We start from the raw sequence: 10,201 nt of genomic DNA on the forward strand, positions 1-10,201 counted from the left end.
TCGCTTTCTGTCTCTATGTCTCTCTCTGTCTGTCTGGCGAGCGCACGCGCCCAATAGCAAAAAAAAAAAAAAAAAAAGACCCCCCCCACCCAAAAGAAAAAACCCCAAAAAAAAAAAAAAAAAAGGGGGGGGGGCCAGCAGCATCTCTGAAACAAGAACACAGTGAGCCCAGATGAGAAAGAAACCGAATTTGATAGTTGTCCCGTCACTTGCCATGGTCCCTGTGGTCTCTCAGATTCCTGGCCTCCAGCCCAGTTTAGCCACTCTCAGAAGTTTTGGGCTCAGTTCCTGGGATCTCCATAAGGCTTTCCAGCCCCGACCTTGACTGCTCCCCACAACCTTGTTCCTTGAATTTTGAGCTGAACCTACCCTCTTGCCCAGCAGTCCTTAGTTTTCTCTCTACCCAGCTCCTGAGCAGCACCTGGTTTTATCAGAACCTTAATCTTCCAATTCCTCATACTGCTCTGTTGTCTAGAGCCATACCCTCCTTTCTGCCTGGACCATACCCCACCACATGGGGTCAGGGAAATCTCTGCAGAGCATGACAGTCCACCTGACACTTTGCCAGATGGATGTAGGGTAGGGGCTGATCCCAGATAACCAGAAGATGGGGAGAGCAGCTGGGTGTGGAGCTGCCCAGGAGTCAAGCCAAGGAAGCCCAAGTCCATGAGGAATACACAGCCTGGTCACTGGTGACCCAGCCCTGTAGGCCAACGCTTGGGGAGGAGTGGTGGCTCAGAGGGGTGTAGTGAGTGAAAAGCGGAAATTAGAGGCAGCTGGAGCAACTGAGGGGCTCAGGTTCTCGTGTATCTCAAATGGAGACATGTGGGAGATGCAGCCATGGGTTATGGTCCTGACTTTAGTCTGCCCCTCAGTTTGTGCTGCATGGCATTGCCTTGTCTCTTACTGTTGCCTCTATGCCTACTGGAGCTGCTTCTCTCCTTCCACCCTGGAGGTCACTTTCTGGACCTCTGAACTCACTGGTGTACTTCTTGCTGTTTCCTTGCAAGAACATCCTCTGTTCCTGGCCTACTACTAAGACTAAGATCAGGGCTCCAGCCTTTAGGCGAGGCTCCGGTACAGCCTGTGACCGTGTGCAGACCTCTTGGAGCTCAACCAACCCTGGCTGCTCTCTGCACCTGACCAGAATCCACACCGATGTCCCTGTAGGGTTTTGGCTGAGATCTCTACCACTGCAGCCCTGTATCTGGCCCTTCCCTGCCCTTCGAGAGAGAAGCCAAATTTGACAGTTGTCCCCAGTCACTTGCCATGTTGCCTGTGGTCTCTCAGGTTGTGGTTCTCCTGAGTTCTCTCTCCCTTCACTCAGGGATGGCATTCAGGAGTTCTACCCAGCTGCTTTTGGCACCCATCCTGGGCAGACCTATTCTTGCTTCATGATCTTTCAGGGCTGATGCTGCAGGGATGAGGCTGTGAGAACCAAGAGGGCAGGGGCTTTGTTCATCCTGTTTACCACTGAGTCCTCGGTGCTGGCACATGTAGGCACCCAGTGAGTATTTAGACAGAGGCTGAACTCCTATTAAGGAGGTGAGTGGTCTCTGAGTCAGGGTCTTGATCTCCCTTCACCCTGTACTGCCTAGATGCACACCTGTGTGGGGATGCACGCTAAACACCAGGTGTATCTTGAAGCACCAAGGATAGGTCTGATCTCAGAACCCTACATCCTTCTCCATCTGACTCTGCAGTTGACTTTAGAGCCCTGCTTAGTCATGTCCTCCTTTATCCAAATGCCTGTGGTGATGTGAGCTCTTGGGAAGACGTGTTCTATTAAAATACAAGTGCACTGTATTGGGGAAGTGCATGTTATGGCCTTGTGCTAAGCACTGTGCAGGTGCATGGTCTGGTGAGAGGCCCCTTGGTTTTACCTTGCTCATTGGGGTGGCCATTCTGGGCACATGGTTTCAATTAAAATTCACCAGGAGGATTTTTCTAGGTTATCTGGCCAACCATCATCTAGTGTCTTCTGGAGGAGAGATCTAGACAGCAGGCCCTTTCTACCATTTGGGAGTCCAACTTACTCAGGAGAGCCTGGGAAGAGTAGTGCTCCCAAGCTCTGAGTCCTCAGAGACACTGAACCAGGCTAGAGAGCACAGCAAGGTCTGTGGCACCAGTAGAAGTCAACAGGACACCAACAATAAACTGGAGGGGAAGTGTAGACCCTGCCACACATAGTCCCCTCCCCTCTACTGCAGCTGGGCCCTTCTCAAAGGCAGAGTGAACTTCCCGAGGAAGCAGAGCCACAGAAGGCTACAGAGGAAAGGAATGCTCTTGATAGAAGAGTCACCTTGCTTCCTGGACACACCTGAAAATCCACCAGTGAACTGGATTATTTTGTGGATGCCAGTGAGAGAGTATATGATTTAAAGAAATACCTGGCCATCAGGTGACTAGTTACTTTGTCATGTAAGTAGTTAACCTGACATATATGTTCATTTTGTGGTTGGATTTTAAAATCAAGCTTTCCTTTAGTAAGGCTAATGCTATCAAGGATAATCCTAGGGGATGAGAGCCAGATCATAGTAATAGGACTGGCGACAAGGTAAAGAATTGCATTCTTAATCTAGTTCATACTTTGATTTACACAAATCTGTGGGAATCATTACCACTGAAGACCCTTCTGGTGCTTTAATACAACAAAAATTAGCTCCTTTATATAAGGCTGAGTGTTTGACCTCAGAAAGTCAAGAATTGGTGACCATGAAGGATTGCTGACCTGGCTTCTAGAAGGAAGAGAGCTCTGGTTTTGACTTAGCAAGGTTTCCAGCCTCCAGGTGCCTCAGTCAAACAATAGTCTAACCAGAGGACCATGGAGACTTTAATCAGGTCAGTGTGGTAAAGGCTGGAATCTGGGTTCAGCATGCGTGGAGGAACACCTTACACATAGCATTGGCTGGCTCCAGAATTTCATCTATACCACAGATTACATAAACATCATCTTGCCTGACAGCCCTGACCTGAAGGGTGAGCCTGATGGTTTAGTTCCTGCAGGAGTCAAACATGGCCAGCATCTCACCTCTGCCTTATCCAGTTCTTCAGCAATGTTGGAAGTCTTCCTGGAGTGAGTTGTGCACATTCCACAACAAGGCAGAGGTGACAAAGGTGTTATTGCCCCACAGTTGGGTGGACTACCCCAGGATCCCAATGTGATCACCACTGTTCCCAGCAATAGACCAGCCCCTTGCTGCCCACAAAAGCTTCATCATTGCCATCATCCTCTTCAACAGGAGAGACTTGATATAGAAGGCACAGTCTCCATCCTTGAGGGACCTGGAACACATGGGGGAGGTGCAGCTGAATTTAATAAAGACCCCCTAAGTGGCAGAATAGACTGAATTGATAGATTCCATAGACAGACCCTACACCCATGCCCAACCAGGAGAGCTGGGGAGTGGCCAGTCTTCACCAAGGGGGATGACCAGTCTTCACCAGAGGCCAGGAGCTGCTGCCTCCCCCTCTTCCTTCTCTGTACAACTTTATTAAACTGATGTATAGTAAACTGCACATATTCGAAGTCTACTTTTGATGAATTTTGGTATGTATCTATCCCTGTGAAACCATCACCATGGTCAAAGCAATGACCATATCCATTACTCATTTTCTTGTGCTCATTTGAAATACCCCCTTTCTGTCCCTCCTGCCCCACTTCCAGCTAACCACTGACCTGCTGTCAGTGACTATGATTAGTTTACATTTTCTAAAAAAATATATATGTTGAGTCATACAGTATATATAATTTTTTGGTTTGTTGTCTTTCATTCAGCATCATTACTATTTTTTTTATCTTTTTTTTTAAGAGGTTTTTTTTTTGCTATAGGGCATGTGTGCGCACCAGAAAGATGGAGAGAGACAGAGAGACAGAAAGTGAGAAATCACCCCTCAGAGGGATGGCCACACCACAACCCTTCTCCTCCATTCCCCTCTCGGGATCTTGGGCACACATGCACATGTGCCAGGCATGAGTTTAAGCCACCGGGTCCAGGACTCAAACTGCATGGGAGTACAGTGACATAGCCATTATGCCAACTGCTGGTCCCAGCATCATTAATTATTTTTAAAAGAATTATTCACTTAATTTTATTTATCATTATTATTATTTTAAAGAATTATTTTATTGGGACCAGCAGTGCCTTAACCACCATGTAATCTGCTGGCATTATTGTTTTAAGGTTCATCCATGTCATTCCTTGTATAAACTATTCTTATTTATTGCTGAGTAGTATTCCATTGAATGGATATAGTTAGTATATTATGATAAAGTTGCTATGAACATTCACATGCAAGTGTTTGAGTGAATGCACGCTTTTATTTCTCTTGGATGAGAGAAATTCCTGCAAGTGGAATGGCTGGCTCATAGGGCAGGATATGTTTAATTTTAAAGCACTAAAATTTAGGCTAGCCTAAGGACCAGCAGTTAGCGTAATGGCTATGTCGCTGGACTCCCACGTAGTTGACCGCGGTCCGAGTCCCGGACCTGGTGGCTTAAACTCACGCCAGGCACACGTGTGTGCGTGCCCAAGATCCTGAGAGGAGAATGTAGGAGAAGGGATTGCGGCATGGCCATCCCCCCAGGGGGTGATTTCTCGCTTTCTGTCTCTCTGTCTCTCTCTGTCTCTCTGGCGAGCGCACACGCCCTATAGTAAAAACCTCTCTAAAAAATATTTAAAAATAAAAAATAAAATTTAGGCTAGCCTAGTGATGTGATTGTTAAGGCGATTGGATTCCACATGGCCAACTGCATGGTTTGAGTCCCTGACCTGGCAGCTTGAAAAACCCACCAAGTGTGTGTGTGTGTGTGTGTGCGTGTGTGTGTGCATGCCCAAAATCTCAAAAGGAGAATGGAGGAGAAGGGATTGCAGCAATAACAAAATTCTCAGGGAGTACTTTTTCACTTTCCCTCTTTTTCTGTTTCTTTCTGGTGAGCACATGTACCCTATAACAAAATTGAAAAACAAAACAAACAGAGTTAAAGTTTAAAGAATTAAATAGTTGAGGCAAGTTCCAGCAGCTCAGGCAGCCGGAAGAGTGGTAGGGTTTATCTGCTCAACTCCGCAAAGGCTCTAGGTGTGCAGTGGCGTCATCGGGCGCCCAGCACACATCCTGTCCGCAGCCAAGATGCCCAAGAGGAAGGTCAGCTCAGCCGAGGGGGCGGCTAAGGAAGAGCCCAAGAGGAAACAGGCAAGATTGTAGGCTAACCCTGCTCCTACAAAAGTGGAGACAAAGCCAAAAAAGGCAGCAGGGAAGGATAAAGCTTCAGACAAAACAGTGCAAACAAAAGCGAAAAGGGGGGCAAAGGGAAAACAGGCTGATGTAGCCAACCAAGACACTAAAGAAGATTTACCTGCAGAAAATGGAGAAACTAAAAATGAGGAGAGTCCACCCTCTGATGAAGCAGGCGAGAAAGAAGTCAAGTCTGAGTAACATCGTATACCATGTCTTATCAGTGGTCCCAGTCTCCCTTCTTGTACAATCCAGAGGAATATTTTTATCAACTATTTTGTAAATGCAAGTTTTTTAGTAGCTCTAGAAACATTTTTAAGAAGGAGAGAATCCCCACCTCATCTCGTTTTTAAAGTGTAAATGCTTTTTTTTAAGAGGTGAAATCATTTACTGGTTGTTTATTTTTCAGTACAACCAGAAAATAGCGGGATATTGACTTATAGGAGGCTTTGACTCTCTTGTGTGTCAGCTTAACATTCCATAGGTGGGGGCAGGTGGGTAGTTTTTATATACAAAGCATACTAAATGGCAGTTTTGAGTCACAATCATGCATTTAATGTGTCTTGAATATTTTAAATTACTTCTATTATGTTTTTTTGTAGTACTGTTTCCTAAAGAAAACCACTCTTGGATTGTTGCTCTCCCTGTCAGAATTGTGTGCGCTCTGTAACATCTTTGGTCATGGTAGTCCAGTTTTCCTAATAATTTTGTTAATGTGCTGTGAAAGATTGGAAATTTGAAGTATGTAGTGTGTATGATACTAAATTGTGATTTGGTGGGACTTAACAGCTTTCAACATTTGAAGACAGTGGTTCTTGATATTCTCTTAAAGAAAATCTGCCTATAAATTTGAAGATGGAATGTCACTGGAATAACTTAAAAAGAATCACTGCACTTGGCTTTTTAAATTTTTGCTGCGTATGTGAAGAATTGGGTACCTGGATCAGCAGTTAGAGTAATGGCTATGTCGCTGGACTCTCACGTAGTCGATCGCGGGTCGCGTCCCAGACCCGGTGGCTTAAAACTCACGCTGGGCGCGTGTGCGTGTGTGCCCAAGATCCCGAGAGGAGAATGGAGGAGAAGGGATTGTGGCATGGCCGTCCCCCCTGGGGTATGATTTCTCGCTTTCTGTCTCTCTGTTTCTCTCTGTCTGTCTGGCGAGCGCAAACGCCCTGTAGCAAAAACCTCTCAAAAAACAAAACAAACAAAACAAAACAAAAAGAAGAGTTAAATAGTTGACAATTAAAGAAATTGCCAAGGGGGTTGACAGGTGGTGTGGTGCTTAAGAGCACTGGACTCCTACATGGCAGACCAGTTCAAGTCCCAGAACTGGCAGCTTGTTTCCTCACTCCTTCCCCATCCCCACCTCTCACTGTGTCACTCTAAAATAAGCAAATAAATAAATAAATTTAAATGAAAATAACTATTTTTAAAATTATTTAAAAAAAGAAATTGCCAAGCTGTTATCCAAAGTGGTTGAGCCACTGTATATTGTGCCAGCTGTTTATGAGAGTTGTAGTCATTCATTATCCTTGCAAACACTTGATATGGTCAGTCTTTTTAATTTTAGTCATTTTGGTGGGTGTGAAGTACTATCTCATTGAGGTTTAAACTTGCTTTTCCCTAATGATTAATGATGTTGAAACATCTTTTTATGTGCTTACTTGCCATCCATATATCTTCTTTAGTGATGTGTCTCTTCAAATTTTTGTCCAATTTTTCTTTTATGAGAGATGGAGGGAGAGGAAGAGATAAGGCGATTAGTATTTTTGATAGAGTCTCACTATGGTGCAATCATCTGCCTGAGCTTCCCAGTTAGCTAGGCCCTCAGGACACAGCACTATGTCTGGTCTGTTTAGGTTGGGCCAGAAATCAAATCCAGGCCTCCCACACAGCCGCAGCTAGCACAGCAGCACCCTACTGCTTGTACCACCTTGGCCAGGCCTTGGCCACTTGCCCCCTCTTTACACAGGCAGGGAGAGGGGTTTGGGAGAAAAACGAGAGGCAAAGACAGGTATCTTTGGCAGAGACTTACTGCCAATGCCTCCCAAATACCTAGGATTAAAGGTGTGCACAGCTATACCCAGTGTGTCCAGGTTGACCTGGGAAGTGAACCCAAGCCTCCCATGCAGCTTTGAGTCTCCGAAGCAGTGGTGCTATCTGTGTATCACTGTAGCTGGACCTATTTTTTTTTTCTCATTTTATGTTGACTAACTAGCATAATGATGATATTTTAGACATATTGGGTCCAACAAACTACATTATTAAAATTTATTTAACTATTTCTTTCTTTTTAAAATGTGACTATAAGAAAATTTTACACTATAAAAGTGCCCCCTGACCAGCTGCAATGGGGCAGTGGTACCACAGCACTCCACAATGCTGAAGCTACGTGGGAAGGTCCTAGGTTCACATCCCAAAGTCTTCCTCAGCATTCACAAGCCAAGCACGTGAATACATGCCCATGATCTTGGCTAGCTGGGGCTGGGGTTAGGGCACAGTGTTGGGACCCTGTACAGGGATGAAGGTGGGTATGTGACAGATTATCTCTTTCTCTCAGCAGAAATAAATAAACATCAAGAGAAAAATTTTCTCTATTTTTACTGAGTGAGCAGTGCTGTCCTGTAGGACTCCTCAAGCTTTTTTTTTTTCCCACTTTCTATGTTTTATTTTTATTTTATCATTCTTATTATTTTGTATACATTCGATCACTATACATCATTTGTCTTGCAAAGAGAATTTACCCAACATGAAATACACCTCAGACCAGTCCAGTTGAGAATACTATACACATTATCATCCATAGGTAATAAACTATTACTGACTATATCCCACAAGTGTTTTGCCTCTCTATTCCCCCCTCCCCATTTCCTTCCCTATACTCGTCCTCTCTCCCACCCTCCTTCTACACTGTCTCCAGTATCCATAATTATTTTCAATGCTTTTATGTCCTCTATTATTTCAGTTTTTACTATAGAGTACAGACAATTGGCATGAAGTGGAGACATACAATATCTTTCTTTCATAGCCTGACTTGCTTCACTCAGCAATAAATCTTCCATATTCAACCACTTTCTATCAAATGCCAGGGTTTGTTTGTTTGTTTTTTTTTTCCTTATGGCTGAATAGTATTCTATAGAGTATATGTGCCATACTTTTTCGATCCATTCATCTGTTCATGGACATTTGGGTTGGTTCCATGTCTTAGCAATTTTGAATAATGCCACAATAAATATTGGTGTGCAAGCGCTTTTCCAACTGAGTATTCTCCTGTCCTTTGGGTAGATACCCGGGAGTAGAACTGCTGGATCAAATGGTAGTTCTATTTGTAGGCCTTTGAGGAACCTCCAAATTGTTTTCCACAGTGGTTGGACCAGTTTACATTTCCACCAACAGTGTAGGAGAATTCCTCATTCACCACAACCCCACCAACACTTAGCACTTTTTGTATTTTTAATCTTCACCATTCTGACATGGGTTAGATGGGATCTTGTGATTTTCATCTGCATCTCCATATGATAAGGGATGTTGAACATTTCTTCATTTTGACTGTTCATAGACCTTCCTTAGAGAGTTTTTTGTTCAGCTCATTTTCCCATCTTTTAATTGGGTTAATCTTTTTTTTTCCCCTCGGATAAGCTGCTTGAGTTCCCTGTGTATTCTGGTTATCAGTCCCTTATCTGAAGCATAGTTTATATAATATTCTTCCACTTAGAGGGTTGTTGATTCAAACTAATTACTGTGTCCTTGGCTGTGCAGAAACTCCTTAATCTGATGTAATCCCTCTTGTCTATTTTGAGAATTATTGCTTGTGTTTTGGGGGTCTTATTTAAGAAGTCTTTGCTTACCCCAATGTCTCCCAGAATTTTTCCAGTGTTTTCCACCAGTAGTTTTAGAGTTTGAGGTCTTAGGTTTAGAGCTTTGATCCATTTCGAGTTGATTTTTGTTAATGGTGAAAGATGAGAGAGAGAGGGAGAGAGTTGTCAGAAAAGTCACGACACATTTTTGTGTAGAAAAAATACATCATGACTTTTCTGACAACTCAATATATAAAACCCACTTGTATAGATAGATACACACACACACACCAATATATACACACACACACATAGACTTATAAACTGTATATATAACAAAAGGCTTGTATTTTATATTTGTATATATAATATTGAAATGTGTTTTTTCTTAATACAAGCCTTTTTGTTTTGGTTTTGTTTTTTGTTTTGTTTTGTTTTTTGGAGAGTTTCTTGTTATAGGGCATGTGTGCTTGCCAGAAAGACAGAGAGAAACAGAAAGTGAGAAATCACCCCCCAGGGGGATGGCCACCGCTACAATCCCTTATCCTCCATTCTTCTCTCAGGATCTTGGGCGCGCACGCACACACGCCCGGCATGAGTTTAAGCCACCGGGTCTGGTACTTGAACTGCCATTGACTAATACCCATTGTGCCAACTGCTGATCCCAATACAAGCCTATTTTTGATATATGTTTTGAAAATATTTTCTCTTGGGCTGTGACTTCCCTTTCTATTTTTTATAAAAAGAATTATTTATTTAATTTTAATTACCATTGTTATTATTTTTAAAATTGCTACAGGGCATGCACACACACCAGAAAGAGAGAAAGAGTGAGAGAGAGAAAGTGAGAAAGCAATTGCTGGCCTGGGACTCAAACCACAGTTGGCCCTGTGAGAGTCCGGCACCTTAATCACCATGCCACCTACTGGCCCTCCTCTTTTTATTTTTTGTTTCAGTCCATTTTAAAGTCCAAAAGTTTGAAAACTTAATGAAGAATTTTTTAGGTCAATATATTGGTATTTATCTTATATACCTTGTGCTTTTGATACATTGTTTAGGAAAAAAAATTTTTTTTGAAGAGGTTTTTGCTATAGGGCGCGTGTGCTTGCCTGAAAGACAGAGGCAGAGACAGAAAGCAAGAAATCACCCCTCAGAGGGGATGACAACCC

General features: G+C 43.4%; 1 long non-coding RNA gene and 1 pseudogene across 1 annotated transcript in view; both read left to right on the plus strand.

Moving 5' to 3' along the window:
- The window catches only part of LOC102487176 (uncharacterized), a 32,711-nt gene that overhangs the window by 20,697 nt on the left and 1,813 nt on the right, over positions 1 to 10,201 (plus strand). The gene's annotated exons all lie outside the window — the stretch shown is intronic.
- On the plus strand, positions 5,131 to 5,564 carry LOC102486779 (non-histone chromosomal protein HMG-14-like; annotated as a pseudogene).

The sequence above is a fragment of the Tupaia chinensis genome, unplaced genomic scaffold (assembly GCF_000334495.1).
Source record: "Tupaia chinensis unplaced genomic scaffold, TupChi_1.0 Scaffold000523_1, whole genome shotgun sequence".
NCBI classification, from domain to species: domain Eukaryota; kingdom Metazoa; phylum Chordata; class Mammalia; order Scandentia; family Tupaiidae; genus Tupaia; species Tupaia belangeri.